Here is an 18,695-nt window from a genome sequence, read left to right on the forward strand (position 1 = left end):
GAAAGAAAGAGAGGGAGAGAGAGAAAGAATACTTTTTTCAAATGGTCATAACAGTTGAAACTGTGCCATGAGCCTTGAACTCCATCCAGACCTCCCATGTGGATGGCAGGAGCCCAAGTGCTTGGCTTAACTTCTACTACTTTCCCAGGGACATTAGCAGGGAGCCAGGTCAGAAGTGCAACAGCTGGAACTTGTATCTGTGCCTGTATGGGATGGCAGTGTCATAGCCCATGGCTTAACCTTTGTTCCACAATGTCTGTTCCCCTTTGCTTAATTTGAATACCAGTGTTTGTGAGGAGAGGTCTCCTGGAGACTTTGAACAGTTCACTGGTGTCCACATTCTTGCCCTAGAATGAGAGATGCAGAAGTTGGGTGGATGTGGGATTCCATGATCTTGAGCCAGTTATGGTGTAGGATAGTAATACTCAAGGGCTAGCAAGAAGGTCAGATACCCTTTGTGTTGGCAAGCACACACAAGAATCAGGTCTGGGATCACCTCAGATGATGTTTCTTTGGGGATCTCCCAACTGAATCACTGGACTCAGAATTCCAACCATGGAAAGAAGTGCAAGTTCCGTGGTCTGTCTGTGGAATGCATGTGTCAGAGCTGAGCTTCCTCAGTGGCTTACACAGAGCAGTGGACAGCATATCCAGGTGCTCAGGGAGGATATTACAGTATATTGAAGCCTGCAGAGGACACCTGGTTCCACAACAGAGGATGGAGGACGGAACAAATTGATTAACTACCCCAGGCAAGTGTTGGCAGTGAATATCTAGGCAAACAGAGAGTCTAGGGTGGACTATGTCAGCCAGTAGATTCTGGGGACATTTTATCATGCTTGGGGTGCCAAGATGGGTGGCAATTTAGAACTGTTGGACTATCAAAAACACTTAAGCAGCGCCCTCAGAGCATGCCCCATATCGGGGACCCTGGGATGGCATCAGGTGACTGTTTCCCATCCCAGGGTGTGGAGGCAGTTGGAAGGCTTGGTGTGGCTTCTTCCCTTATCTCCCTCCTTCCCTTAGATACAGGAAGGGAAGAAAAGAGAATGTGGAAATAATGGTCTCACCCACCTTCCTCTAGTCATTGACTCTTTGCACCGTAATCAACCATGTGTAAAAATCATCAAAAATAAAATTAAAAAAAGAAGGTCAGATATAATCCAGTAAAAGGGTTCACCCAGTGGGGCCAGGCAGTCTGAATACAAGTAACACTAGCAAAAAGGGGGAAAAAAACCAACCCCAAAACATCAGACGTTGAGAAAGGATAAACAGTCAGCATAGAGGAGGCCGATCTCACAGAGATTTCCTGAAATGTTGAAACTCAAAGTTAGGGACTTTTTGAGAAGCTTTTGCCACCTTTGGCCTGGGAGATTTGATAACGATGCTGTTTGCTAAACACAAGCCTCTATAATAATCATAAGGAAGCTGCCTAGCCATTGAGAGTTCCGAGCAACATGCGCAGAGATTTTGACGTGGGAGGTCTGAAACAGGCTCTTGGGATTCCATCCCCAGTCAGCCTCTCCAGTCATTTGGAAACAGACGTTACATGAGTCTCACATGGAAAGACTTGGGAAGTGTGAAAAGGGAAAATCTTCTCTTTCAGAAATTCTGGAAAAGAATGATGTCAGGAAATCACACACTGGAGGCTACTCAGTATAACAGAAGGAAAATATGCATGAAGGAAAGGGTTGAGGTACAAAAGACGTTGCCATCTTATTTGCCCATTTTGCTGCATCCACATCAGAGAAGGTCCTGTTTGCTGTTTGATGGATTTGAAAATCAAGAGAAAAGCTAGATTGGGAATCGCATGTATGCATGTTTTTATCATTTCATTATGTGATTAAATAAATAAACATTCTTTAGGTAACTAATATATGCCAGACTCTTCTAGGGTTTAGGTGATATAAAAATGAATAAGATGTATACTGTTTTTGAAATAATGAGGTTTTTCAGTCTAGAAAGTAATTGAAAGAGATTGGGGTATGTATAGTTACTTTTGTATGCCAATTTTATTGGGCTAAGAGATATCCAGAAATCTGGCAAAACATTATCTTTGGCTATGTGTATAAGGGTATTTCTAGAAGAGGCTACATTTCACATCAATAGACAGAAAATTATCCTTACTAATGTGGGTAGGTGCCTACCAAACCGTTGAGGGCTTCTGGTTCTTCAGGTAGAACTATGCCACCAACTTTCTGAGCATCAGCTCGGAGATCATGAGGTTTCTCAGCTTCTATCGTTGAGTAAATTTGTGTGTGTGTGTGTGTGTGTGTGTGTGTGTGTGTGTGTGTGTGTGCCTGTGTATACATGGCTGCAAATATGTCTCTTGGTTCTGTTTCTCTGCTGAATCCTGAGTAATGTGGCTTGTATAGTCTTCCATAGTCACTGGAATCAGATTACTTTTGCAAGCCCTGCCTATGTAACTTCCTGTACCTCACTTTCCTCAGTTACGGATTGTGGATGAAAATGGTACCATCCTTTTGGGAGTTTTTATGAGGATTAAGGAATAAAATTTGTGCAGAGAACATGTGCCTGGCACACGTGTTCTGTTAATGTCCCTGTTTTTACCAAGGCTAGAGGCTTGTTCTTATTTCAGTCTTTGATTATGCGGTTCCATAGTGCACCTCTCAGGACCATTGTATTTGTTCCTTTATCGTCTATATGGAGCGTAGTTTGGGGATACTTTCTTCTTCTTCAGGATCTTCACTCTAGAAGGAGCTCCTCCCAGCCTTAAACTTGGATATTCATTCCAATAGAAACTTTGAAGTTATGTAATCTGGTTGGTGCCAAGCCCACAGTTTTGAATTATTCTAGTCACAGTGGGAAATTGTTGAGGAAAGGAAAAAGAAGTGATAGTCACTCCATGTGATTTTAAAAAAAAGTTCTGCATGAATATTCATAACCCTGGTCAGCATCAGTGAAGGCAAAGAAAGGTTGGCCTAACATTTGCTTGTCTGAGCATAGTGTTTTTATCCTGGAAATTTCATAAAAATATACTATCTGTGAAAAAGACCATTGGACATGGTAGTTGTCGAGATACTAACAAGGATTATGGTGTATACTCTGATAATTTCTGTGGTTGAATAATTAAGAATGCCGCAGATGCTTCCAGGTTCTGCTGAGTTATTTTTCAGGAAACTACAGAATAATTACATACAATTCAAAGACCAACCTCTCGTCACTGAGGTTCTTGGGCAAAGGAGACCTATTTAATGAGTTAGCTAATTGGGACTGCTTACATATCAAATGAAAAACTTAGGAGGTGCCCGAGAAATAAAAGCAAATTCTCTTACTAGGCATCAAGGATATAGTCAGACTGCCTTTCAAGCTGCAACTTGAAAGCATTGACATAGGAGAGTTTTTTTGCTGTTGTTGTTCAATCATAGTGTAGCTCAGGCACATTAGAAAATTGAGTGTTTGTTACAACATTAAAAATAAAAAGATGCCATAGAGTGTAGCTATGATTGCTAAAAAGTTTTTCTTTTAAACTCTTCTCAGATTCTGTTTATCTCGAAAGAGAAGACATAGGCTGATCTGCATTCTGCAGCTGACTGCCCCAGAGCCTCCGCAGTGTGAAGATTTGAAATTGACTTTCTCCCTTGAGGATGTTTCTTGGACGCAGAAGGGGAAGACAAGTCAGCTAAGCCAGGGCATCTTTAAAGATCTTCTCTCTGAAGCAAGATACAAAATGTGCTCTTTAGACAATACAATTCCAGTGTCCCAAGCTGTGACCTTCCCTACTTCAAATGAATACCAATGACAATCAGTTCTTCCCTTGGTGAGTAACAGAATTTACTGGAATTAGGAGGTAGGTAAGAAAGGGATTTTAGTATATAGGAAAAAGGATTCTTCCCAGGGTTTCTTTGAAATTTTGCAAATGTTGTCTGTGGATGCAAGAGCTAAATTCCTACACATCAAAGACAATTGACAATTGGACATTGACTACAACCTTGAAAGTCCTAAAATGGAGATCAAAAAGCTTCTGAACATAAAGGAGCTCCTTCCCCATGAACCTCACACTTCATTCTGGTTATGGCTAGTTTTACTTTAGCAAACCTGATGTTGAGAAAAACCTAAGTATTGGAATAGACAATTGGGTTCAAATTCTTATAGCTCTGTGCTCTAACCTTTCTGAATTTCTGTTTCCTTACCTGTGAAGATAATATAATTGTCTTCATGACTAAATGTGATTTTGACGTGAGGCCATTAATGCAGTACTTGTATCCCTTGGTTTTCTTACACACACACACACACTGTGCAAACACATAACACACACGTAAATACACACATATCCCTAATTTATTGTTTGTGTTGCTTTGTCTTCACCTGGTTTCTGTCTTATCTGTTCATTCATTCTGATTGATTCAGCTCCTATTACATCAGGGTCCTTCTTCCAGAAACTCCTTTTTACTTTTTCTGATGCTTCCAATTTAATTCATGACTTCTATGAGTTTGTTATTGATGTGGTAAATTATAGTTTTAGAAAATTTCATTATCTATTGGAAAGTCAGATCATCAGAGAGAAAGAAAAAAAGAGAGAGGAGTTATCTTCCATCTGATTGTTCACTCCCCAAACAGCTACAACAGCAGGGCTATACCAGGCTGAAGTCAGAAACTAGGAACTCCATTTCAGCTTACAAGATAAATGGCAGGCAGATGAGCCATTGGACCATCTACTGCTGCCTCTTTAAGCACAGGCAGCTGACCAGGAGGCAGAACAGCCAGGGATTGAACCAGCACTCTCAGATGGGACACTGGCATCACTAACTGTGGCTTAATCTGCCCCAAATACACAACTTTTTAAATATTCTGTAACGCTCAGTACTTTGAATACATGTAACAGGACAACAGTAAGTTTTTACTGGTTGACACAAATGAACTTAAATTTCTTTTTCAGTTTATAGTGCTGCAACACTCAAAGAATAACCTAATTTCTTCAGTAAATGCACTCATCCCACAATATAGATTATTAAATCACAAAGCACTGTAACGGAATACCTTTACCAAGTTACAAAATTTGACAAATCAATACAGCATTCTTTAATGTAACAAAATTATATATTTTCACTGCTGTCATATATTCTTTTAATACTAAATACTCACTCCAAAATATCATGCAAGTAACAAATCAAAACCACGGTTTTCATCAGAGCAAGTTATTTTATAGAAATCAATGTCTTTTAAAACTGTATGGTTTCTACTTTTACACTAATTTTCCTCATGCAAGCATTGAATTTTTCAGCAGTTGTGCAATAATGTATATGGAAAAGGTGGTTCTATTTTATACAGGCTTTGGTTCAAAGCCAGGTGGAGTTTCAGTGTGATAAAAGCCTTACATCCTGCCTTAGGAGAATCAAAATACTCACTTTAGGAAACATTAATTTCTGAGGATCCTCTTGATTTAAAAGCCCTACATCCTTTTATTTGACCAAAAGTCACATAGTCTTAATCCAGCTTATTAAAAAGCTAAAATATGATCATACATTTCTCAAGGATTTATTTATTTATTTATCTATCTACTTATGTATTTATTTGAAAAGCAGATTTATAGAGAAAGGGAGATAAAGAGAGAAAGATCTTATGTCTACTGTAACTACCCAAAGTGGCTTCTATGACCGCAGCTGAGCCAATCCAAAGCCAGGAGTTTCTTCCAGGTCTGCCATTCAGGTGCAGGGTCCCAAGGCTTTGGGCCATCCTCTGCTGCTTTCCCAGGCCTCAAGCAGAGAGCTGGATGGGAAGGGAGCAGCCGGGACACGAACCAGTACTCATATGAGATTCTGGCAGATGCAAGGCGAGGACTTAGGCACTAGGCTCTCATGCTGGGCCCAAAATATGGTTATACATTTTTAAAAACACTGGCCTGGAGAGTTTGGGGAGTGATGAAGAACATTGGTTCTCATTATCATTTCTCTGCAAATGCTGCTGTCGCCATCGGAGCTTCTATGCTTCCTCTTGCCGATGGCATCAGTTCCTCCATCTCAACTTGTAATTTATGTATTGTCCACTCCATTGCTTCTTGGCCTTTATTAGCGTTTGAAGACCATATTTATAATCAGTCCTTCAAGGTAACTGCCGAGGCTGACTCCTTTCACAGAGATTATGGCTTATAGCTTTTTCTGGGTCCTGAGGATGTGGTTTGTATATAAATCTGCTGCTGAAATTGTATTTGTAAATGAATATAAATAGATTTGAGATCCATTGTTCTTTCTACAGGATCAACCACAGAATGTTCTTGCACATGTGTTTTGGTTCTTGCTGTGTCAATGAGAGACTTCACAATGGGAGGCAGGGTCCACTTGGTGCTGAGATGTCCATGGTTATGCGTCCTCCCAGAGAGATCTATGTGTCTGTCCAGTACATCTACTCCAACCACACTTGGGTTCACCAACTTTGGGTCATTTTCATTTTGGCTATTCCAATGGTTTCCCTTGAGTGGTCAGAGATGTGTTTTGAAATTTGAGGCCCAGATCTTCATGGTATCAGAAGCCTGGGTGATATCTGGGAGGATGGAACATGAATTTAAATATAGGTTTAATCTCTGGTGCAAAACATATTTTAAATCCATGCATATGAGAAGTCTTCGAAAATTCAATGGAAAAATAATATCATGGTAAAGCATTACATGAATTTAAGAACATTTTTTGCACCAAAAGAAACTCAACTTTTAAATTGTACTTTTCCATTTGAAGTGCCTTCAGATTGTTATTTATTTCAGATAATAAGTTCCCCAATTTCTTCTTTAAAAGATGATCTAAAGACATTAATATTTGTAGAGTAGCTATATTGTTTACATATATTAATTCAAAGCTTCATAAGCAATCTCTGAGGAGGTATTAGTAACCTCATATTGCCTATGAACAAACAGAGGTTGAGATATTAAATAATTCATCCAAATTATAAGCCAAGGCAGGCATAGTGAAGATTTAATTCCAGACATTTCTGACTTTAGAGTTCAAACTTTGACATATTAAGTAATTTTTCCATTAAGCATCTGATAAAATTATGGGTAGGCTTCTGTGCCTTGGTTTTGAAACAAAACTGATTTTCTCTGTGAACACACACTTGGTACTTCCTATATACTTCTGAATCTCTAATTATTGGAATCAGGTGCCTGGATTCTCTCCCCTGCTCAGAGATTTCAGGACGATCTAATCCTCTATCCATACCTTCCTTTTCTTGTTGTAACCATTGTATCAGATAGTACTGTTACAGCAACAAGACAGAATTACAGATTGACAGTCATCATTTCTAGATACAACAATCTTCTCCCAGTTTCAAGTATGACTTTAGCATTTGCCAGAAAACAAAAACAAAACAAGAAAACACACAGGACACTGTATGCAAATAATTTGCTGCTTGAATACACGTTTTTCCCTGCTACAAAATGTTGATACCCAGCTTGAGGAACGATATAAAACCTTGTGTCTGGATAATCCAAATTGCATTCCTGCCCCCCTTAAAATAAATGAAAGGAGCAGTGCTGTTGCAAATAAATTGTTTTTCCACAAATGAGAGATATTTTGTATACTACAGTGCTTTCCAATTATATTGGGTAGCTTCTTGTTGAATAACAACAGAAGCTTGGAAATCAAGTGATTATAACCACTATCCAAAGTTCAGTAATTTTGATAATAAATATTTTTTATGCTTAGATGGATATGTAAACATCATACTCAAGGTTTTACAGGAGAGATGTAGTACACTTTCACTTAGTTCCTATAATTTCTGTTTTAGACAGAGATTGATGATTTCCCATTATGTTTCAAACCATCCTGTCATTAATATCTTTTTCTAATAGGCTTGGTACCAGAATTGTGATTTCTATTTTGTTTTGGAGGGGAATAAATTCATTAGACTGGGTAAATTATTTAAGTACTTAATGTCATATCCTTTGCTGAAGTTTCCTAAAAAAAATACTGTACTGTTTCTAGAAAGATGATCTAAACTCTCTTGCTGTTTTCTTTGCAATTCTGAGAAGAATAAAGAAATGTGTTTTATGGGAGACATCTGAGGGACAGCTGTTGGGCGGAAGTTAACATGGTGCTTTGGACGCCTGTATACTGTATCAGAGTGACTCTGCTCCTGATTCCAGTGTTCTGTTAATGTCTGTCCTTGGAGACAAAGAATAATAACTTAAATATTTGAGTGCCTGCAACCCATATAGGATACCCAGATAGCCAGTTCCTGGCTCTGGTCTAGCCTGCCTATGCTGTTAGGGATATTTTGGGATGAACCAGTAGAAGACAGATATGTCTCCAACTTTCTGTCTCTCTCTGCCTTTGAAGTAAATAACAATTTTTTAAAAACATGAAAAATAAGAAAGAGTAATAAAAGAGACAGAGAGACACACAGAAAGAGACAGAGAAAGAGAGAGAGATTTCATTTTTAGTGGTTCAAATTTCCAATGTCCGTGATGCATTAGTGTGGAGCCAAGAGCTGGAGATTCAACCTTCTCAGTGGGTATTAGGAGTACAATATTTGGACTATCACTTTTTTGAAAAAAAATTACTTTTATTTGGAAGGCAGAGTTACAGAGAGAGAAGGAGAAACAAGACAAAGAACTTTTGCCTGCTGGTTCACTCCCCAAATACCCTCAATGACCTGACCTGAACTGTTCTGAAGCCAGGAGCCAGGAACTTCTTCCAGGTCTCCCACATGGGTGACGGGTCCATCCTCCACTTTGGGCCATCCTCCACTGCCTTTCCAGGCTATAAACAGGGAGCTGGAAGGTCAGTGGAGCAGCCAGGACACGAACCTGTACCCATGTGGCATTCTGGTGCTTGTAGGTGGAGGATTAACCAATTCAGCTATCATACTGGCCCTGAACCACCACTTCTGCCTTCCAGGGTTTCCACCAGCAGGAAGCTGGAATCAGAACTTGGAAGTGGGACTTGTACACAAGCACTATGACACGGAATGTAAGTGTCTTAATTAGCATTTTAACTTCTCTGCTAAATGTGGCCCTTGGAGCCATGTTCTTTATGATGCAAACGATCAAGGATAGATAAGAGTGCTTGTCTCACAATTTTGTAGTCCAAGACAGATATCTGGTTTCAGAACATCCAAGTGTTAACTTTCATGATAGCAGGGAATGTAGTTTGCTAGGGACAGGTATACTATGGGTGTGAGTGGGTGGTGGGTAGGGTTAGGAATTCCTAAACCAACACATAAAAGAAAAGAAAATGCGTAATTCAAGCTATTTTTATAATACCCATTCCTTTAGACTTCATAAGCAGAGGTTGAATCATTAAGTCATTGTTTAACTGAATAGATGACTCTTTTATCACAAGCTTATGTGGCTAATAATATATTTCTATTGTAATTAGTAATTACTTTTGTTCTAGTTACTCTGCTTTGTTGTTTGGGAATAGGTGTACTTCTTAGCTTGGCCCACCATTTTCTTTTCTCTGTGTCTGTCATTGTCTGTCTCATAAAACACATTTTTTCTGCTTTACTTATGCAATAACAGTTAATAGCAATAACCTTGTATAGATGCCTACATAAGGGCAGTACACCCTTATGTGGAAAACCAAGAGACATAAAGAGGAGAGATCAACGTAAACTCAAAATGTTGGACCTGGTGCAGTAGCCTAGTGGCTAAGTCCTCACCTCTCATCTGCTGAGATCCCATATGGGCACTGGTTTGTGTCCCGGCTGTTCCACTTCCCATCCAGCTCCCTGCTTGTGGCTCGGAAAAGCAGTAGAGGATGGCCGAAAGCCTTGGGACCCTGCGCCCACATAGGAGACCTGGATGAAGCTCCTGGCTTTGGGTCAGCTCAGCTCTGGCTGTTGTGGCCATTTGGGGAGTGAACCAGAGAACAAAAGCTCTCTCCTTCTCTCTGTAAATTTGTCTTTCCAATAAAAATAAATAAATCTCTTTTTTTTTTTAACAAAAAGAGCAAACTCAAAATATTATGTGAGATTTTTAGAAAGGATAGCATGTAATCTAACCCTTTTAAGATGTATAATATTGCACAAGACTAGTGAGGATACTTCAGAGTGATATTCAGGTAGCTAGTTGAGGGAAAACATACTGGTTAATCAATAGATACCATTAATTTGGGTAATAGTTGGGGGGGATATTTGTGAAAGATTGTCAACAACACAATAAAATAGATTATAAAAAAAAAAATTGTGAATGGCTTTATATTGTAGGCTGAATACAATGAGTTTGTCTATGATTCCTAAAGAGACAAGAGATTTCTGAGCAGGGGTGATGCTGTCATAGATGTGTTAGCATTTCTTAGGCATCAGTCAGCAAAAGGAAGGAGGGAGAAAAGCAAGCATTCCGCAGCAACTGACGATGTAGGCAGCACCTGCAGGGTAGTTCCTCGGATCCGTCAGTGTTTGGAGGCATCCTGAGATGTATGAGTTAATTCAAAGTAGATCTAGAAAAACTTGGGATACTAGTGATCAGGATTACGATACAGGAATCAGGATTTTAGAGAAGGGAAGATGGAACCCACTACTTGATATCCATGTCATCTGCAGTAAACCATTGTAATTCACTTTAGGAAATCTGATAGGATCAAAATCAATCCATCCAAAATAAAATATGAGAAGACTGTTCTAACTGTCCCTGATTTGGCGGCAGGCTACAGCTACACTGGGAGGCTATCACATGGATCCACTTTTCTGCCAAAAGAGATGTAGATTCCAGCACACTAGGGGGATATCTGCTAGAGGACTTCATTCTGTACTTTCCGACATCGTGCCCAGTCATTTCCTAGATGACATATACGGCTTATTGAAGGTGAAGTTCTTTAGTGTTTAAATAGTCTGCCCCTGAGCTGTTGTGACTCCAACTCAATTGACCATGGAAAAATCAAGAATGATGGGTTCCTAAAAATGTCAAAGATTATCTGCAGTTTTGAAAAAGATTATCGTGACAGTGTATGTGCGGTGGGCACAGGAGGGAGTAGGGGTTAAGAATGCATTTTCTGCCTTCTTTATTATTTTTTCAAGGGTAGAAATTATGAATGTTTGGTAACTCTCATCCAGGAGATTCTTCTTGGGTTTCTGTTGTTCTGTAAAATCCTACAAAACACACAAAAAGACAAATAACAACAAAAGAAAAGCTTCCTAATGACCAGTTTAGGAAAAGAGCATTCTTCTTTTTCAATGCAGACAGGATTTTATTTGAAAGACAAATTTATAGAAAGGGAGGGACAGAACAAGAGATAGAGATCTTCCATCTACTGGTTCACAAATAGCCACCATGGCTGGGACAGAGCCATGCTGAAGCCAGGAACCCAGCGCTTCCTCTGTGTCTCCCATGTGAGCAGTGGCTTTACCTGACATATTGCAGCTCCACCCCATGTAACTTCTCTCTGGAAGGGTGCAAAGACTGTGGCAGTTTGCCAGCTAGGAGAGGGTACAAATAGTGATTTGGGCATCTAAAGTCTCATTATGCAGTGTTAAACAAATCTGTATTAGTACACAGACCTCTTAGAGTCTATAACAAAGACTACTCCAAGTTGCTTTTATTCCTTTCAGATTCTTTCATGTTCAGTTCAAAACAGGGGGCAATAAAAAATTGTTGGGAAGCTGCCAAGAGACTGTATAGAGAAACTTTTTATGTATTATCATTGGGTTCTTACATGGGAAGATTCCCAGCCCCCTCTTCTCCGTACAGTGTCTCAATTTTTTAAAGACTTATTTTTATTTGAAAGTCATATCTGCAGAGAGAAAGACAGAGAGATCCTCTATCCACTTGTTCACTTCCAAGTGGCCACAACAGCCAAAGCTGAACTGACTTGAAGCCAGGAGGCAGGTACTTCTTCTGGGTCTCCCATGAAGGTAAAGGTGCCAAAGGGTTTAAGCCATCTTCCACTGTTTTCACAGGTCACAGAGAGCTAGGTGGGAAGTGGAGCAACCAGGACACGAACCGGCATCCATTTGGGATACTGGTGCTGTAAGGCATAAGATTAACCAGTTCAGCTATTGTGCTAGCCCCTAGTATCTCAATTCTTACCTACTACCTTTGCTGTGCTGTCTATAGAGGGATCGTGTATTACTTCACCTGGGAGATAAGCTTGTATCCTTTTTGGGAGTAGGAGAGACGAATAGCCTGACTATATGGAGTGGGAAATGATTCAGGGATATCATCTCTTAAAATTGTCGAACTACTACTTTTATGATCTTTCGATTGTTTTAGAATTGACTTTTCTGTCTATTTCTAGAGGATCTAGTGTTGCCAGTTCTGATGCTTCATAGATTCTGCAACACATATACTTTTCTTCTCGACTTCTTCTGCAGTTGATGTAGATTGAACTTTCTTTAGATTTCTGCCAGTTACCCTCCTCCAGCTTTCACAATTTTGATGTAGTTGTCTCTTGTTCTTGTGGTTCTGGGCCCTTTAAAATTTTCCTTTCTGATGTTTTAGTGTATCTTTGGGGTACCTGAGGGTCTGTTTCATTTTAAAATCATAATAACTTAAACAGACACAAATTTAAGGCTCAAATATTGTATCACTACATGACAGGAATGAAACTATCCCCGAGCTTCCTTGAGTTCCATAGTCACCTCTTCTGAGAGTGAACAGTATTAACTATTTGACAATTGTTTCTCTAGTTCTTTTCCTAAATATCAGCATGTACGTATGCATGTGCATTTTAGAAATTAATAGGGATCACACTAAACGTGTGGCCTTATGAGTTGTTTTGCTATGTTTTCCTAAGTACATGTGGATCTCTTTCATTCTCTGAACAGTTTGAATTGCTTTTGTGTTTTGGGTTTCTTTATTATGGCAATGTTGTGGTGAAATATTTCAGCACACTTTTTTTTGTTCATGTATTATTATTACTTTGAGAAAATTCTTAGTCACTCTGGACTTAGATCTGTTTTCCAAACTTAAATAAATTTTTTCTACTATTTTATACTTAGTGTTTTTCCCTTAAATTTATGAATTTTTAAAGTAAAAGCTTTTAAAAAATGCTTATTTTATTTTGATTGCAAATTCAGATATACAGAAAGGAAGAGAGACAGAGAGGAAGGTCCTCCGTTTGATGATTCACTCCCCAAGTGAGCGAATGGCCAGTGCTGCACCGATCCGAAGCCAGGAGCTCTTCCAGGTCTGCCACGTGGGTACTGGGTGCCAAGGTTTTGGACTGTTCTCAACTGCTTTCCCTGGCCACAGGCAGGGAGCTGGATGGAATGTGGGGCCTCCAGATTTGAACTGGAGTCCATATGGGATCCCCGTGTGTTCAACAGGAGGACTTTAGCCGCTAGGCCACCACGCTGGGCCTAAAGTAGAACCTTTTATTACTTATTGTCTTTCTATTTGTTTATATAAACAAGGAATAATTGTCACTTGCCATAAATAAATAGATAGTAAATGTATATATATATATATATTTTTTTTTTTTTAACCAAGTTAATCTTTCTTTTATTGGTTGCTTGCATCATGGGTATCACATCGAAGAATCTATTTCACATAATGGGTCATAAAAATTTACTGCTTTGTCTTAAGAGTTTTACAGTTTTACTTAGATTATCTTGTTGATCCACTTATATATTTTTTTAATTTATTTTTTTCTTCATTTTAAAAAAAATTATTCATTAATTACATTGTATTATGTGACACAGTTTCATAGGTACTGGGATTCTCCCCACCCCTTCTCAAACCCTCCCCCCGTAAATGTATATTTGATAAAAATTTTTTGAAAGACTTATTTTTTTTTGAAAGGAAGATTTACAGAGGGAAGGAGAGACAGAGAAAAATCTTTGATCCACTGGTTCATTTCCCAAGTGGCTGAGGTCTCAGAGCTTAGCTGAGCCATAGCCAGGAGCTAAGAACTTCTTCTGGGTATCTCACATGGGTTCAGGGGCCCAAGGTCTTGAGTCATCCTCTCTTGCCTTCCTAGATCATAAGCAGGGAGCTGGATTCAGAAGCAGACCATCCAGGATTGAAACCTACGGTCTCATGGCATGATGGTGCTGCAGGCGGAAGATTAACCTCTTACACCACTGAGCTGGCCCCCATTTGATAACATTTTAAGAGCATGTATTCGGGCCCGGCGGCGTGGCCTAGCGGCTAAAGTCCTCGTCTTGAACGCCCCGGGATCCCATATGGGCACCGGTTCTAATCCCGGCAGCTCCACTTCCCATCTAGCTCCCTGCTTGTGGCCTGGGAAAGCAGTTGAGAACGGCCCAATGCATTGGGACCCTGCACCCGCGTGGGAGACCCGGAAGAGGTTCCAGGTTCCCGGCTTCGGATCGGCGCGCATCGGCCCGTTGCGGCTCACTTGGGGAGTGAATCATTGGACGGAAGATCTTCCTCTCTGTCTCTCCTCCTCTGTGTATATATGGCTGTAATAAAATGAATAAATCTTTAAAAAAAAAAAAAAAAGAGCATGTGCCTGTGACTGACTGCCTACGCTGTTGCTTTTTGTAAATAAGTTTTGAGGCTGGCTTAGCACCTAAATTTTCCATGTATGGTGCCAGCATTTCATTTGGGTGTCAGTTTTTGTCCTGGTGCTCTACTTCTGAGTCAAATCCCTGCTGACTGGCTGGAAAAAGCAGAAGAGTTTGTCATAAGAATTAGGCTCCTGCAAGCATTGGGTGAGACCAAGATGAAGCTCCTGACTTCAGCCTGACCCAGTGCTGATCATTCTGTAGTGAACATAGGCCAAAACTTACAGGCCCTACTTCATCACAGGAAAGTTCAGAGTGGGCTGCTCTGTGCCTTTCCTGCTGTTTGACTACCCATGTGCTTTGTTGTGACATTCCGTTTCTGCATCTTTTCTTGCATTCTGTTAAATGTGCCTTTTCCAACACACCGTTATTTCTTGTAGGCAAAACCTTTGTGTCTTATCTTACTTCAAAAGTCTTTATGACTGACTCAGTGCCTTCTAGAGGGTAGATTCTGTATCAACATTTATAAATATTTAGTTGCAGGATTTATTTGTTGCGACAAATCAAGCTCTCACTTCACAGATAAATCAATAGTCTCATCTAAATTTTCACGCTAACGCAACTTTAAGGTTCTTTTTTATAATGTTACAAAATTAGAAAACACAATAGAAGAAAGATATTCTAGTGGCAGCTAATACTTTTCCACTGAGTTTGATTTGTGTTCATGTTCTTTTCCTTAAATTAGAAACCCAAACTTTCACAACTTTTTATAAACTAGCTGATTTCCATGTTTCCAAGTCACTTCTGGAACATATTTTACTTTAATAACTCATCAAGCAAAGAAGCCAGCAGGCTCCTCATTATCATGCTCTGTGTATAGGAGTTTATCTTTTGCTGCCAAACCTGTATTCCACACTGTCCGATTTTGGAAAATGGATTGGTTTTAATGGGCGAGTTTGAGTGACAAAGACGAAGATCAAGCCAGTGGCCTGTCCCCTCAGTTGATAGGATTAGATCTGAATGAATAAAGACATGTGATGGATGGCTGACTTTGGGGGAAATTTTGAAGTGCACACTGGCGCTTCTGAGCAGCATTAACATTCTCTGGCTGCTGTACTAACTCTTTAAGATGCCATTTGCATTGACGATGGTATAATTGACATTGCTCCCTGAGGAGCCCTGAGGATTATGGGGAGGCACAATCAAAGGAAATTCATCTCTTCTGAAGGTTCTCCTAAACTTCAAAATGTAGAGACAAGAACTGTTGTCACTGGGTGTGATGTCATAGTAATGAAAAGCAAATAGGCACAACATCTACTCATTGCCATAATTTTCTCAGTATCTTTTGTTTCCTTGTACATTATATTTATGATTTGCATTCTTCGGCATTTGTCTGGATGCTTGATTTAATTTTACACCTGTAACTTGATAAGCTGTTATCAATTTGCTCACATTGATTCTTAGAAAGTGAGTAAATTTTGTTCAAGTAATACCTTAAAGCCCTAAACACCCAACAATTGGGGGATGGGAGTGGGAGGAATCCCAGATTCTACAGAATTATACCATAAAACTCAAAAATTTAAATGAAAATTTAAAAAGTAAAAAAAGAGGGTGAAGACAGGCAACTCAAAAATTCTGCCTATTGTATAACAGAACAGGGTTGAAATCTTTATCAATGAGTATGTTTTTTAAGGGTTAAGATAAGCTGTAGCATATTGAAATTGTAATATAAAGCTCACATACATAAATATCAATAATGATTTACATAAAACCTTCAGATTTTCATAAAATTAGTTATGATGGGGACATGGTACGGTAGCCTAGCAGCCAAAGTCCTCGTCTTGCACATGTCGGATCCCATATGGGCTCCAGTTCTAATCCTGGCAGCCCTGCTTCCCATCCAGCTCCCTGCTTGTGGCCTGGCAAAACAGTAGAGGACAGGCCACAGCCTTAGCATCCTCAATCCATGTAAGAGACCAGGAAGAGGCTCCTGGCTTCAGGTCGGTGTAGCTCCAGCCACAGCTCTGGTCGTTGCAGGCGCTTGGGGAGTGAATAATCAGACAGAAGATCTTTCTCTCTGTCTCTCCTCCTCTCTGTTATCTGACTTTCCAATAAAAAAAAATAATAAATCTTTTTTAAAAAAATTAGTTATGATGTATTTATTCCCTAGATTTACACCCAGAATCAATGTGTATAAACAAAATTTTGTTAAATGTTTGATGGAAAAATTATGTTTACCTAAGCATTTTGTAACAGTTACTTCAAAAGTAAGTGTTACAGTATTTTATAGAAGTAAAAAAAAAAACCATAAAATTTTATATTTTGATTCCTAAGGGCAGAAGTTTGTTTTTACTAATGCCAGTAAATTCTGCTTCCTCCCCTTCTAATATTACATTATATCAAAAATATCTTACAGTTTTGCTTCATGCTAGAAAAACATAGCTCAATGTGTTGCTTTATTCTGAAGGACGTTCCAAGTCACCTAGGAAAGTATGATTGGTGATGTGAAGTTTCGAGCTTGTTCGCTTAACTGTTTCCTAATTTTACATTGCTAACCTATATCTGGTGTGTAGGTTAGAGGATGTTTGGTTGCAGAGAATAGAGATACTGAAAATTGCTTCAGATTTTGCTGTAAAAAAATAGGGAGAAATTACAGAATAGTAAGTTAAAGGAAGTATAATTAGACTCAAAAAAGTAGATGAGTTAGAAGCTCACATCAAATTGGCTAAAGCGAAAGAGGGAATTTTTGGTGTCACTAAAAAGATGTACTCTCTTATAAGCAGTTTTTTTCATGGGAGTTTGGTCTTCAGCCTAATTACAGTAAGTTTTCAGCTTTACTTTATCTTGTTAGATCTTAGAAACTCTATGCAGAAACAACTGTCCCCTTTCCTGATAGTTCTTAGGAAAACTTCGGGCCTCTATATGGTTTGCAGATGTTCTTACCCGTTCTGGAGGTTGTTTCCCCATTCTGCAGATTGCTTTCTTGTGCATACACTTTTCAGTTTGATACAATCCCACGTGTCTGCTTTTTGCTTTTGTTATCAGTGATTTTGGAGTCACATCCAAAACCTCTTTTCTTCAGATCAATTTTAGGAAGCTCTCCTCTATTCTGGTGCAGTAGTATAGTGGCTATAGTCCTTTCCTTGTATATGCTAGCATCCCATATGGGCACCAGTTGGAGTCCCAGCGGCTCCACTTCCCATCCAGCTCCCTGCTTGTGGCCTGGGAAGCAGTAGAGGGTGGCCCAAAGCCTTGGAACCCTGCACCCAGCTGGGAGACCCAGAAGAACTTCCTGTCTCCTGTTTGGTGTGGTCACTTAGGGAGTGAACTGGCAGATGGAAGATCCTTCTCCCTGTCTCTCTTCCCTGTAAATCTGACTTTCCAACAAAAGCAAAAATAAAAATTGAAGAAGAAGCTTTCCTCTGTGGCTTCTTCTAGTAGTTTTGCAAGTCTTATGTTCAATTTTTAACACATTTTGAACAGATTTTTTGTATATAGAGGGAGAAATGTTTCATTCTAGTTTCATTCCTCTGCATGCCGACACCATTAATTGGAGAAACTGACGTTTTCAAAGATCATAAGCACATGATTTAGTTCTGAGCACTCTACTCTGTAACACTGGTCTAGATGTCTGTGTTGGTATACTATTAACTTTACAAATCTAGGGCTCAGAAAGCAGATACTCAATACTCATTAACGTATGGCTTTTAGAACTTTATCATAAATCAGTCATAATATCTTACTATTTCACAATGTTCTAATTTGGTTTGTATGCTCACTTTTTCAGTCATATCTGATGTCAAACAGGCCTGATTAAATGCATCCTTAAAATTGGCTCAACAGACTAATTTTCTACTTGCAAGTGCTGACATCCCATATGGGTGCCAGATTGAGTCTTGACTGCTCTACTTCCAATCCAGCTCCTTGCTGATGGCATCAGAAAGCAGCAAAGGTGGCTCTAGGCCTTGGGCTCCTGCACCCAAGCAGAAAACCCAAAATAGGCTCCTGGCGATTTCAGATCAGCTCGACTCTAGCCTTTGTGGTCATTTGTGGAGTGAACCAGAAGATGGAAGCTTTTTCTGTCTCTCCTTCTCTGTGTAAATCTGTTCTTCCAAATATAAATAAATAAATCTTTAAATAAATTAAGCTGAAAGAATAAAACAGGAGTGATTATTGTTAGTTTGGTCCTTACTGTTTTAAATTGGTTAATAAGCTCTTTCATAAAACAGTAATTATGATCTTATTTGAGATAACCTGTCTCACCTTGATCAATCACTGGAATAGAATGGGTAAAGTTGACTTAATCAGGACAAATTGACAGTAGGGGAGGAGTGGTT

At 39.4% G+C, this 18,695-nt stretch overlaps 1 pseudogene; it reads right to left on the minus strand.

Annotated features, from left to right (window-relative positions):
* Positions 1 to 5,905: 5,905 nt before the first annotated feature.
* LOC101529952 (PRELI domain containing protein 3B-like) lies at positions 5,906 to 6,478 on the minus strand (annotated as a pseudogene).
* Positions 6,479 to 18,695: the final 12,217 nt, after the last annotated feature.

Source organism: Ochotona princeps, chromosome 19 (assembly GCF_030435755.1).
Source record: "Ochotona princeps isolate mOchPri1 chromosome 19, mOchPri1.hap1, whole genome shotgun sequence".
Lineage (NCBI taxonomy): Eukaryota > Metazoa > Chordata > Mammalia > Lagomorpha > Ochotonidae > Ochotona > Ochotona princeps.